Below are 15,426 nucleotides of genomic sequence, written 5' to 3'. Positions count from 1 at the left end.
CGTGCTTTCCGTTCAAGGCGATCTCTTCCACACTGGTGACGTTTGGTGGCTGTTGGCTATGGATGTTGGTCTGTCTGCGCCACCTATAGAGCGGGAGCGTGAAGCGCACTTCCTGCTTGGCAAAAGCTCTGCATTAACGCTGTAAAATATTTATATATATATTCTAATCTCAAAACTGAAAATCGAATGTCAACCCACGGAACGAATATTCGAATATTCTGGTCCAGCCCTACAAATATGGGAAAAATTTCTTCTGAGAGAAACCGAGCAAAAAAACTACAACCACATGTAAAAACAAACAGACCCTTTTCTGTTTCCCGGCGGCGGAGTGATATATCAGCGAGCAATGAGTCTTCTAGAGAAGTCAATGGAATTTTACAAAATGCCAAATAAAACACGACAGAAACTGTATTTCGCTACACAACTTGTTTTTAATCATCAACGAACACCACGAACCACTCGGTGAGTAGCACAGTTTTGAAAATGAACGTTAAGTGTTGTTTTAATGACATGTTTGTGCATGGCCATTGACTTTCATTCTGAAACAGTCAAGAGACGCTTCTAAACGAGTCAAAAACTCAAGACACGACCCATTGTCAACATTTCTGTGTCCATCACTGTAGTTCATCCAAAACAAACCAGAAATGAGACTCAAAGTGTTAAATACCGGAATTATCCTTTAAATGTCTCTTGCAAACTGTGAAGGGACAATGAATCAATACACTGACATGGTAATGCTTTGTTTGCACAGTCCTACCGTAATTTTGTCACTGCCAAACGTACGGCTGGCGTCAGGGGGGAAACGTTTACCTCGATGAAGGAAAGTCGCTGTCATACCAGGCTATGTTTATTCGGCTATCCAGTGCTGAGCTTCGATGAAACTTCACGAGACCGGCGAGACGCTTCCACAGGGCAGGAGATACGCGGCGTGATTGACAGCTTTGACACCAAATGGATATACGTGAAAATCAGATAAAATGATTTCACAACATTTCATTGGCCATTTAGATATGTGAAGCATACTGTATACGGAAATTAACCTGCACATTCAATCCGTCGAAAAATAGCAAAATCGACAAAATGGACATACGTGGTTTTCATCAGACAGCGACAATATGTTAATACGTTCAGGGATTCATTAAAAATGAAAGTGATGAAAATGGCATCTTCAATCAGATGATCATATTAACAACATAAAGAAAACAAGAGTGAGCCAGGGGTATTATTATAATTAAAATTAAATGAAGTGCTGTATGAGTTTTTTTAAATCTTGTTCCTTGTATATTTATAAATCAAACAGGTATGAAATATATACACAACACACATTCAATTGTACATTATAAACATGCAACATTATAAGCTTACATGCTACACAGTGTGTTGCATTTTACAGATTTACAGTTCTTTAAGGCAGTGTAAATTATCAGCAGCTAACCATACTAATCTTCTCATATTAGTGTATTTATTTGTCAAAAAACATTGTTGATAGAACAACATATAAATACTACCTACACATATTGGTGGCATATAGAAATATTGTAAATCAATGCATTTCTTGACTATTTATTAAGAAAAATCACAGCTCATTGCCTCTAACTTAATGTATTTCAATGGCTCACTATGAGCTTCCATGAACTAACTGAAGTCTCTATGAATCACATAACGGCCAAGTTTTTTGGAATTCCGTTTTTTAAAAGTCTCTTACTAAAGGGCTCTGGACTAAACCAACTGCCCAGAAGCATGGCAAACATGGCTGTTGAGTGTCGCAACTTTGGCATCTTTAAGCTTGTTCAAGTTGAACTACACTTCACAGCTGCATTTGGTGGAATGAAAATGTAAAATAAACAGTATTTGGACAAAGTACTAAGAAAAAATTCAAATCTATGACTGAAAGGATCTATCTACGCCATTGATGGCAAATGAGAAATTGTTCTTCTATGGCATTGTATCATAGAAACCTATACTGATATAATTTAATGAAACATTTATGATTTATCTTACTAGCATCTAGTCTGGATGCATGGCTACTTTTAAACATAGAAAAGAAAGTAAGAGAATATGCATGTAAAGCACACAATAATATGCAGTAGTGACCTCTGCTGGTGAACTGTTAAAACTACAAGACTGCATTTAAACGTCTCTAGGTTACGTATGTAACCGCAATTCTCTAAGAATGGAACTGCGTCAGAGAGATGACCCTTTGGGAATGCCTACAGCATGACGGCGTCTGAGTATGTACATCAAATTCGACCAACGGTTGGGTGCATATGCCGAAGCGGGTACGCCGAAATGACCCGCTTTGACGGTACCCGCTTAATGGCACATGTATAGTTTAGCTTCTTCCATCAACAAAGAGGGATTAACATGCATTACGTGAAATGAAGTAGTAAGGCTGACAGAGTAGGTTGCAGAACTATAGAATTGCGCATGATTGAGGATAGTAAGACTGCTAGTGTTAGTACTACAGACTGTTTCGGGTTCGCCTAGTGTTACGGGTTGTGCACATGGCTCCTTTTCGACATCAGAGTCAAAGCGGCTGACTAACTGGGTGACGGCCTAGTCATTATCAGTATCCACCACACGCTACTGTGATAATTTCAAACACGTTCTCCCATCTCAGCAACACACCAGGTGACACGCCTGTGACAATTGCCCTGGTTATAGGTGATTCTATGCTCAGGAACATGGAAAAGAGGCACCATCATACATGATCAATATGAAGATCACACGGGGAAACGTTATGGAGATTCTGCTTTAACAGGTGAGCTTAAACGTTTTTGTTCAGTATTTTTTACCCACATATATATTTTTTTTTACATATTTTCGACCCAAGGAACACATGATATAGCCCAATGTAAGTTGTTATGCAGCCTTAGCTTGTTCTGAAATGATGACGCAATCTAAATGACTAAAAATGTAGGCTATCTCTAAAACTTTATTTATATAATGATTCATTTGTTTTCATACTATATTTGTATTGCTATGTATTAATTTACATAGGCCTACTGTGTAAAAATGCCCTACATTAATATGCAATGCCTTCTATGGGGCACCGAGGGTCCGTACATTTGCACTTAACAAGCCTAGACAATGTGCTTTATATTAAATTAAATGATTTTCGTTTTACAAATTAATATTTGGCTGTAGATGTATTGTCTTAATAATTTAATTATAAAGGGAAAGGCATGTTAGCTTATCTTGCGTTTTTACATCATTACTCCTCATTCTGCATTTACAAATAAATAGGTTCGCTGAATTTGTTTTTTAAACGGTTATATTTATAAAAAAGCAACAATATGTGTAACATTAATATTAACAATATAGACCTATATTGCAATTTCGGAATGCTTAAACAGAAATACAAAAGAACAGAAATTCCAGGCTGTTTTCTGCACTTAAGCCAATATCTTTGCCGTATACTTCTTGTTTTATTTTTTGTACATTCTGCCATAACAAAAAGTAGTTTACTTCATCCTCACAGGTGCGAAAATGCTTACGTCAGAATTCGTCAAGTCGTAGCCTACAATAAAATCTTGTTGTGTGTGACTGCGTCCTAATTATTTTCGCATAAACTCAATTGTGTCGTGTGCTCGCATGGCAAGAGCGTCGCTGAAGCAGCAGTGCTGCTATCGTTTCGGCGTCGGCTCTATTTTTGCTGCGGACCGCTCCTATGAAATATCCAAAACGTACATGGGTCATATAAGTGGTTTCACCCAACCACTGGTCGAATTTGATATACATACTCAGACGCCATCACGCTGTAGGCATTCCCAACGTGTCAGCTCTCTGACGCAGCGTGGAGTTCCCTCGAAAGGGAACAACAGGAGTTATAGTATTAGTTATTATTGTGTAAGCTGTGAGTTGGTAAAGAAGCATCTCATCAATGGCAGGGCTGCTTAGTGACATTTCTTTCCGGGTACTTCTGGAAAACATTTCCATCGGATTGTATTTTCCATGAAAGTGTGGCATTTTCTGCCAAACCCTTCATCTTCAGGATCTGCTCCATCTAAAGATCAGAGTGTGTTACTTCACACTTTCAATGCACAAATTGTGTATTGTTGTATGTCATATGTTTCAGTATATAAACTTTTATCTATATAAATATGAACATGTAGTTTAAAAGAAAACAAAAGTGTGAGATTCACCTTCTCTAAAACTTGTGTCATCACTTCAGGATCATTCACATTCTGATCTGATTTGACTTTCAATCTCAAGATCTGTCTCATCTTTATCTCTGTAAAAAGTTGTGTGTTTAAAGTTGTGTTCAAAGTTGTGTTTAGTTCACTCAGTAAAGAAAATTATTTCACTAATTAATTATTGACCTTGTTGTTGTGGTGGTTGTGGTTGTGGTTGAGGTGGTTGTTGTTGTGTTCCCACACCTGTAGGATTTTGTACTGGAGATATATTTGGTGAAATCTGAGAGCTTTCTACTCCTAATAGACAACAATGGAAAAAAAAATGTTAGAAATGAACAATGAGATGTCATGATGGCTGATGGTTACATTTTGAATGCATTCATGAACATAACTATAATCTTAAAGGAACAGTATAAAGTTTATAAAAAACACAGATATCACACCAACACACTCATTTTAATCTCACAGAAAAAAAAATCCACACATAGACTCTTAAAAATAAAGATTTTTAAAAGCATATGAACCTTTTTGGGTTCCTCAAACTAAGAAACGTTCAGTCAAAGGATTTTTAAAGAATCACAAGAATTCGTCATGACTGGAACTACCTGTGCATTAAATGGTTTTAATGCACACCTCCCAGCCAATCAGAATGGAGTATTTAAACACCCCATGGTATAAAGTATTTTATTGCAAAGAAAAGAATGGATCAACAAAATGATTATCAGTCAAATACACAATAAATACTCACCCCTGTAGCAAACAAAAGGGTAGGAATATGTGCACGGACCATCAAACCATCCCGCAGTGGAAGCTCTCGCACAACCAGCGACGGTTAAGGTATAGAGACTCGGCTGTCCGATTGCCCACAGACTGAATGTGAGCTGGCTTTGATCAGACCAGTGCCAGAGATAATCTGTAGTTGTGATATGCAGTCCAATCCAAACATATTCAGTTCCTCCAAATGATACCACATAATCATTATCTGTCTGATCTTTAATGGTGGCTAAATCCATGTAATGTTGTCTGCAGTACATCTGAGCATCAGACCACGTCATTGATGAAGGCACATAGACAAACTGATAACTCTGTGAAGATGAACCATCAAACAGAGCTGAAGAAAGAAGAAACACAAACATTCATGTACACACCTCGAGATTTCACTTTAAACACAACCCTTACGAAAAAAAAGTATACTTCAAGTTCATTTTATTAAGAATACTTAAGTAATGTTGGAGTACACTTTTAAGTATACTTTAAGTAGTATGTGTACTACTAACATCTATGTTCTAGTAGTATACTTGTAAGTGTACTACTTGAATACCGCTTGGGACTAAATTGGCCTACAACTAGTGCACAAGTACATTCTTCATTTGTACTCCAAGTGAACTCATGAGTATACTAGTAGTTTGCTAGACTTATACTTCAAGTGTACATGCAAATGTTTTGTTAGTGTACTCTTAGTAAACTAGTAGGGTATTAATTGTGTGCTGCAGATATACTTGCAAAGTATTCTTTTATTACACTTTTAGTTAACTAGTAGTGTACCAGTCATACCGAAAGCGTATATGCAAGTGATTTGTTAGTGTACTTTCAGTAAACAAGTAGGTTACTAATTGTGTACTGCTTGTGTAATGAAGCACTTTGACACTGAGGATCCATTTGCAGGCTTTTATTAAACAAACTCATATTTCAACAGGCAAGGTCAAACAACAGCAAACACAACGATGTAGGGCAGGCAAATCTCGTAGTCATGAAACAGTTTTCTAAAAAGAACTTCAAATTTTGATTCATCTGACCACAGAATAGTTTTCCACTTTGCCACAGTCCATTTTAAATGAGCCTTGACCGTGATGCAGTGCCGTCTAAGGGCCCAAAGATCACTGGGATTCCAGAATGGTTTTCCGGTTTGGACCCTTAAGAACAGAGATTGTTCCAGATTCTCTGAATCTTTGAATAATATTATGCACTGTAGATGATGATAACTTCAAACCCTTTGCGATTTTTCTCTGGGAAAATCAGAAAACTATTTTCCGCTGCAGCATTAGGGGAATTGTTAATTCCCTGCCCATCTTGACTTTTGAGAGACACTGACACTCTGAGAGGCTCTTTTTATACCCAATCATGTTTGCCAATTGACCTAATAAGTTGCAAATTGGTCTTTCAGTTGTTCCTTATATGCATATTTAACTTTTCCGGCCTCTTATTGCTACCTGTTACAACTTTTTTGGAATGTGTAGCTCTCATGTAATCCAAAATGAGCCAATATTTGGTGATGACATTTCAAAATGTCTCACTTTCTAAATTTGATATGTTATCTATATTCTATTGTGAATAAAATTGATATATACGTTTATGAGATTTTTAAAGTATTCCATTTCTATCTTACTCACAATCATTTATACAGTGTCCCAACTTTTTATGATATGGGTTTTTATAGACACACACACACACACACACACACACACACACACACACACACACACACACACACACATTCTGGTTTCCATGTTTTGTGGGGACATTCCATAGACGTAATGCATTTTATACTGTACAAACTGTATATTCTATTCCCCTTACCTACCCCATTCCCTAACCCCAACCATCACAGAAACCATTCTGATACTTCACATTTTCAAGAAACATCATTCTGTTTGATTTATAAGCATGTTTCCTCATGAGGACATCAAAATGTCCTCACAAGGTCACAAAAACCCTGGTATTACTATCTTACAACATGATAATTACCAGGTAAACACACACACACACACACAGGGGCGCCGTAAGGGGGGGGGGGTTGGACGATTCTAAGGGCCCATGAACTTTTGGGGCCCCAGCCAAGCTTCAATTCATGGTCTCACAATGCGAGTGAACTTCACAGGAGAGCAAGGTGTGTGTATTTACTGCTATTTGTTATGACATCTACATGTGCACTTCCCTATAAATGCAGTTTACACAATGTGACGCTTGAGCAATACAATGCAGTTTTCTTTCCACTGTAAAGTCTTCGATCTGTTCACCCCAGTTTAAAAAAACAAAAGGCGATTTACGTTCCCAATTTTTATGATTCTAACTATGAGTCCTTATAAGCTGTTTTAATTAACCTAGCCTGTATAAGCTAATTAACATTAACTAAAAATGCGATCAGTTACACACTACAAAGTTTTGTAACGCAATATGCCAACGAAGGCAGTCGAGAATGGAGTTGATTGTGATAAAACGGAAAATGCAATGAAGGCTAAACTAGTCCAGTTATGTATATTAAAGCTTCTCACCTTGCAACAGCTTTAACAAATCAAATGAAATCTGTGTCGTAATTTGCTATAGCTGTCCATTTCATTTTAGAGTCCCGTTGATTAACTTAAGAATCCGAATGTCTGAAGAATCATTTACGAGTATAGCTGTTTTCTCAAGTTCACGGTTTCAATGATCTGTCGTTATTTTTGCTTTACTGAAGCTGCTGGTGTGTGAAACTTGTTCTTTACCTTATAAATAATGCTAATAATTATAATACAGGCTTTGGTCAAGCATTGTTGACCCAGTCTTATTTGAGGCAGAATGTAAATGTATAGAAAAGATGCATTGTTGTTGTTCATCATTTTAAAATGTTAAAATGTTATTGATGTGTGTAACAGCTCAAGTATGTCACTGAGACTGCATGTGAAAATCAGACTAAAGTCTCAAATCTTATTGTGAAATAAAAAGCATCACAGTTTGATTTCAAGCATTCATTTCACTATGATTTCAATCGCTGACATGACATTACTCAGTCAATATTAAAGATATCAAGTTTATATTTTCACAAAATGTTCTTTACATTATGTAGGAAGCTTATTGTGTATCTATTTGTTTTTGTTATTTACTTGTACAGCACTTTGGTTGGCCTGCGGCCATATTTAAATGTGCTATAGAAATAAAATGAACTTGAACTTGATTTTATGTGGAAAACAGTGAATCACAAATAAATACTTCAGCTGGGTTTTCACAGGCATGGTCAGAATTATCTTTAATCTTTTTGTCTGTAATGTTTAAGAATGTTGCATTTTCTCTGATTATTTGATAACTGTACTGTATTTTTCAATTAAATTTACATTGCACAATAAATTATTGTATAAATTATAAATTATATGTCCCCAATTGTCCCCATTGTATATATATATATATACATACACTCACCTAAAGGATTATTAGGAACACCATAGTAATACTGTGTTTGATCCCCTTTCGCCTTCAGAACTGTCTTAATTCTATGTGGCATTGATTCAACAAGGTGCTGAAAGCATTCTTTAGAAATGTGGGCTCATATTGATAGGATAGCATCTTGCAGTTGATGGAGATTTATGGGATGCACATCCAGGGCACGAAGGTCCTGTTCCTCCACATCCCAAAGATGCTCTATTGGTTGAGATCTAGTGACTGTGGGGGCTATTTTAGTACAGTGAACTCATTGTCATGTTCAAGAAACCAATTTGGAAAGATTCGAGGTTTGTGACATGGTGCATTATCCTGCTGAAAGTAGCCATCAGAGGATGAGTACATGGTGGTCATAAAGGGATAGACATGGTCAGAAACAATGCTCAGGTAGGTCGTGGCACTTAAACGATGCCCAATTGGCACTAAGGGGCAAAGAAAACATCCCCCACACCATTACACCACCACCAGCAGCCTGCACAGTGGTAACAAGGCATGATGGATCCATGTTCTCATTCTGTTTATGCCAAATTCTGACTCTACAATCTGAATGTATCAACAGAAATCAAGACTCATCAGACCAGACAACATTTTTTCAGTCTTCAACTGTCCAATTTTGGTGAGCTTGTGCAAATTGTAGCCTTTTTTTCCCTATTTGTAGTGGAGATGAGTGGTACCCGGTGGGGTCTTCTGCTGTTGTAGCCCACCCGCCTCAAGGTTGTGCGTGTTGTGGCTTCACAAACATTGTATTGTACTTTAAGTGCAATATATATATATATATATAGAAAATATACCAAAAGAGTACTGGCAAGTATACCTGCAGCACACAATTAATAACTAAGAGTAATAATTAAGAGTACACTAACAGAACACTTGCATGTACACTTTCGGTATGACTAGTAAGTTACTAGTTAACTAAAAGTATAGTAAAAGAATACTGGCAAGTATACCTGCAGCACACAATTTAGGAGGCTGCATATATATAAATTCTAACAAAAGGTTTCTCACCTGTTTTTTGTAGTATTAGGTGTCCCTAATAACATACTAAACGTTTACCAAAGTTTGTCCACTAGAAAGCTGTAATTTTCAAGATGGCGTCCAAGACAGGCAGGAAGCCCTTAAAATATCCTAACTCCTTCATTATTTGAGCTAGCCAGATAATCCTGGTGTCTAACCCCATGATTTATGGGTCTATGAATCCATTGGACTTGCCTAAAATGCACTAACATGATTACATACTTATGGAATAGATGATTTTGTGAGATTACTGTAAGGTTTTATCTTTGTTTGGGGTGAACCAGAGATGTAAACGATGTCGCCTATGCCATGTAACTCCGAATCAATATGTGTTTTTAGACACATACCCTTTTCTTGCTAAAACACTGACTTGACATTCAATGTAAAATGTATTGCACCAAAAATAACCCATTCCTCCATTGGTTATTATCTCTGCTCTCACCCACATGACCAATTCATCTCTTACCACTGGTACATTCCCCACAGCTTTTAGAGAGGCCCGGATAACACCACTGCTGAAGAAACCCCAATTAATCCTGCAATGTTAGAAAACTATGGACCAGTATCTCTCATTGCCTTCATTGCCATTGGTTTTAGACCAGCTCTCCTCCTTCTTTACACAAAATAACCTCCTAGACAGCAACCAGGTTTCAAGAGCGGTCACTACACTGAAACTGTGCTGCTCTCAGTCATGGAAGCTCTAACACTGACAAGGGCACTCTGTTTGACTGACGCAAGGCCAGCATCTCGGTTATATAAAGTGGGGCAAGACCATTAAGAGCTTTAAAAACAAACATTAAAATCTAAAAATCAACTCTAAAAGAAATAAGTGGAGCGAATAAAGAATTGGAGTTATGTGCTCACGTTTGCGTTTGTTGGTTAAAAGACGGGCTGCAGCATTCTGCACCAGCTGAAGTCGCCTGAGGGAAGACTGTGAGACACCAACATAAAGTGCATTACAATAATCTAATCTGGAGCTAATGAAAGCATGAATGGCTTTCTCAAGGTCAGAGTGATTTAAAATTAGTCTGACCTTGGCCAAAAGACGTAGCTGAAAAAATAGCTTTAACCACACTGTCAATTTGTTTATCAAATTTCAAACTATGATCAAAAGTCAGCGCACCAAAGTCAAAAGATACAGATTCTCCAAATAAAATATATTCAGTCTTTTCTTCATTTAAATGAAGAAAATTTTGCTCCAACCATAATTTAATGTCACAAATGCAATCAATTAGTGATCCAACTGCTTCAGCGTTATTTGAACTCATAGGCAGGTAAATTTGCAGATCATCCCCATAGCAATGAAAGGCTATATTATGTTTGGCTATGATGGACCCGAGAGGCAGCATGTACAGTGAAAATAAAATGGACCCAAGAATAGAGCCTTGAGGCACCCCGCAAGAGAGAGAATTAGTGGAGGAGGAAGAGTCCCCAATCATTACAGAAAATTTTCTATTTGTCAAATATGAAGAGAACCACTGAAATGCAATACCCTGAATGCCAACGTAGTGATAAAGGCGAGACAGAAGGACTTCATGGTCCACTGTATCAAAGGCTGCCGTGAGATCAAGCTAAAATAGCAGTATGTTAAAAGTTTAATTGTAAGCAAATATGTTGTAAGTATACTTTCAATATATTTAAAGATGGCACATTTCTTTCTAAGTATATTTGTAATGTACTATTGCAAAGTTAAATATACTTGAAATACAATAAAGTATATTTATTTTTCACCATTCATGTGGCTTTTTTTGCAGCTTTCTTTATGTAGCTTTCATTGTTGCATTTTTACTTCATACTTTTAAGTATATGTCAGTATAGGCCAAATATACTTAGACATTTCGGTCAGTATAGGTCAGGTTTACTTTAGTACAATTTAAGTATATTTCTGAGAAGTACCTAAAGTACATTTTAGAGAAGCACATAAAAAGTAAACTGAAAGTATACGTTCTTGTTTACGTTTAAAACAAGTATACTTACAGCACACTTGAATAAACTTTTTTTTCGTAAGGGAAATTCTTTAATCAAACGTTCACATTTAAAACAGTTACACTTATTATAAAACAAATATTAGTCTATATTATAATAACATTAATCAAGTGTTTAACATATGGAGAAAATTGAAATGACAATAAAAGAAATGAAAGTCCTTCACCTGATAAGACGACAAACAGTAAAACAATCTTCATGATGAAAATAAATGATCACATAAATCCTTCAACTGCTGTAACTTCAGATAGAAGAACGCTCGTGTGAAGTCTGTTCACTTTAAAATCTCTATTAGCATGTTGACGTCAGGTTTTACATTGAAAATATTATTCAAAGGCCCAGTTTCACAGACAATGATTAGTTAGAGCCAGGTCTAGACCCTAGTTAAATTAAGACCTTTAAGGATCTTTTATAAACATGCCTTAAATAAAGATGTTACTGGTGTGTATCTTGAGACAAATTAATGGAACTGGCTTATTTTAAGATCTGTCAGAGCAAGTTATTCTCAGTTGAGACCATACCCTTACGAAAATTAACCATGGTTTTACTACAGTAAAAAAACATGGTTACTGTAGTAAAACCATGGTTAAAACAAAATAACCATGGTTTTAACATACCTGGTTTTCAAAAAACATTGTTAGACCATGTTTAGTGTAGTAAAACCATGGTTTTGCTAATAATGAACAATACACCAAAAATGGCCACTGCACTTTAACCATAATAAAATCATGGTTAATCTTCTTAAGGGTAAGCTTTGTCTGTAAAACCGGGTGAAAGAGTGTCAGACATCACAGTCTGACACTTCAGAAATCAGATTTTCTAGACACAAGTAAGATTATTTAACTTATAAAATATTTGAATCAGTGCACTGGAAATAATTTTTTTTAACTAAAATTCTATTTTATATTTTTTGCAATTGTTTATAGTTCAAAAATCATAATAATATGAAAACATTATCCAACATTTATTTTCCTTTCATGTGCATGTACAAATATATGAGGCTCTCTTCCAAGAAATGGGTTACACTATTTGACTAATGGCCAGAAGAAATGATCTGTGTCCAGGGCCGGAGTGGGACTCATTTTCAGCCCTGGTGTTTTAAGCTGTAGACTGGCCCACTTTAGTTCATGACTGACTGTATTGAAATAATATGATTTTAATTAGATAATATAATTATAATTATGATGTTTGCCATAACCATCCAGCCCTACCATAAGGTATTTTAATATTATTCAATTAAAATTTTATTCAAAAGCAACTGAAAGGGAACACATGTGTTTTTCATTTCCCCTATATTTCATTTTTTTATAATTGGTGGGTCTTGAGAGTCCTGTTGGGTTAAAAAGGTTTGGAAACCCCTGAAATACAAATACACAAACAAAATTTATCAAGCATGCAGGGGAAACAGATGGAAATAAAATAAAAGAATAAAATAAAAATTCTTATATTTATTTTTTACTTAGATCATGTGTAAGGTAAACCTACTTTTTGTCAAAAAAGAACAAATATATTATGTACTTTTAAAATTGACGCAAGACAACAGCACCCCTTGTGGCCAAAAAAACAGAGCAGCCCACCGGGAATTCTCCCTGTTCTCCCAATGGCCAATCTGGGCCGGGAGGCAATATTCAATTAAATTTTATCTATATAGTGCTTTTCACAATTTTTAATTGTTTCAAAGCAGCTTTACATGAATAGATGTAGGGAAAACCACAGAATAATCTATAGATAATATAAGAAGACGGCAACAGCGGCTAAGAATAAACCGTACAAGCGAGTATAGTAATAATGTAACAATAGTACAAACGCTGCTTATAACAAGATACAAGTTTTCATTATTCTGAAAAAATACCTGTTGAGAGAAAAAGAAGAAGTTTGTTTATTTAAAACCAAAAAGAAAGAAGAGGCAGAAATGTGGTCAAGTATCAAGTATTTTTGAAAGAGATGGGTTTTTAAATGTTGCAAGAAACTTCCAACTCCTCTCTTCCTGGACGCAAAGGACGGACACAAGTAAGCACACTGGTAAGTGAGTGGGTAAGTACCTTAGACTGGCGGCCTTGGCACGTAAAAGGTACACTGGGCTTGAAGCTTGGGCGTCCAGAAAGAAATCAGGTAAGTACTCTAGGCTGGCAACTTGGGCGTCCAGAAGGTATACAGGAGCGTCCCTGGGCTTGGAGGTGCCTGGAAGGTATACAGGTAAGTACACTATACGTGGAGCTGTGGGCGTACGGGTAGGTCTACACGGGACTTGGACGTTGGGCGTGCAGTTAAGTATACGGGGGGAGTATACTGGGCTTGGAACTTTGTCATATAGGTACGTATACAGGAGTAGGCTGGGCTTGGTACTGTGGGCGTGCAGGTAAGTATACAGCTTAGTACACTGGGCACAGAACTTGGACGTACAGGTAAGTATACAATAGGGGCACTGGGTTTTGAGCTTGGGCTTGCAGATAAGTATACAGCTTAGTTCACGGGGCTCAGACCTATTGGTTCTATGTATTGGTTCTATGGTATCTATATATATTGGAATATGGCCCAAAGCACACTACAGTGTAGTGGTAACAACACAAAACAGACCAGTGCAGAACACCAAACACAAGGACTTTAAATAGGAAAAACTAATGAGGGGAACAGCTGAAAATAATAACAAGCAAGGGAGTGGGTAAAAAGTGACGAGACATGGAAAATACATGATCTAATATAACCAACACTGAGACCACACAAAACAATGTACTGGCAGAACCCTACCAACATGACTAGATATAATAAAACAAGATTCGGGCAGGATCCTGACAGTAAGGTGTTGGTGGAAGAGATGGGTTTTAGCCGATTCCTAAAGACTTCTAAAGAATCAGTGTCAGGAACAGGGACGGATGAAACCAAAAGCAGACGATGTTGAGGGGTGAACAGAGAACACTTTAATATTAACAAAACAAAAAGCCCTCGAGGGGGCAAACAACAGTAAACAGGATATAATTACAAACACACTTAACACTAGTGATGTTACATTTGATGCGAGGCTTCGGAGCTTGTGTCGAGCAAAAGTGGGCGTGCCAGATGAAGCTTTGATTCGAAGCTTGTGTTGTTAACGTTGAAATCACGTGACCAATGACAAACGAAGCTTCACTTTCTGCTTAGTCACGTGCGCGCTTCGCTTTGTGTGTCAGAAGGTTCGAACCCTAAAGGTTTTTTATGAGTTATTTGCCTTATTCACATTTTGGTCCCACATAATACTGTATTGTTTTACTTATAATTTTGTGCACGTCTGTTATTATATGCATGTGAACATTATTCTGTACAATACACAATTGAATCATATGAATATTAACTCCTACTGGAATTTATTGCCACAGTTTAATCAGTAAATGCATTTATTATATTGACCATTCACAGACACTTTGTCTAAGCTTTATTTGTTCACATAATATTAATATTCATCTGAATTTCATCAGCTTGTTACTTCATTGACGGAGCTTTTTCCAGAAGCAACTGCTATATATTTTATTAACCAAAAGATGGCGCTGTTTTCGACACCCTCGTTGAGGCTTCGAATCATGGTTCGAAACAGTAAGAGAAGTATCGGTGCTTCATTCGAAGCTTCATTTCCCCCCCTGCTGAAAAAAACAGCATACCAGCAAGACGAGCATATGTTGTGTTTTGGTGCTGGTTTGCTAGTGAACACCAGCTAAACCAGCATCAAACCAGCATCAGCACCAGCTAAACCAGCAACAAACCAGCATTAGCACCAGCTAAACCAGCATTAGCACCAGCATCCCATGCTGGTCATACCAGCATATGTTGTGTTTTGGTGCTGGTATGCTGTGACCACCAGCTAAACCAGCATAATTCCCATGCTGGTCCATGCTGGTTTGATGCTGTTTTTTTCAGCAGGGCCATCACTACTTAACACACACTTGACCAAACACTGGCTTGAACACTAAATGACAAGAGTAATATCAAAACGAACTGGCACAGGACAAGAAACACAAGGGCTTTAAATAAGGGAGTAAATCAAGAGAGGAACAGGTGCAAGGGATCAAACAATCAAACCAATGAGAATGACAAGGGAGCAAACACAACAATCAGCAGATCATTCCAC

The sequence above is a fragment of the Misgurnus anguillicaudatus genome, chromosome 21 (genome assembly GCF_027580225.2).
Source record: "Misgurnus anguillicaudatus chromosome 21, ASM2758022v2, whole genome shotgun sequence".
NCBI classification, from domain to species: Eukaryota; Metazoa; Chordata; class Actinopteri; order Cypriniformes; family Cobitidae; genus Misgurnus; species Misgurnus anguillicaudatus.
Note: the sequence above shows the minus strand (reverse complement) of the source record.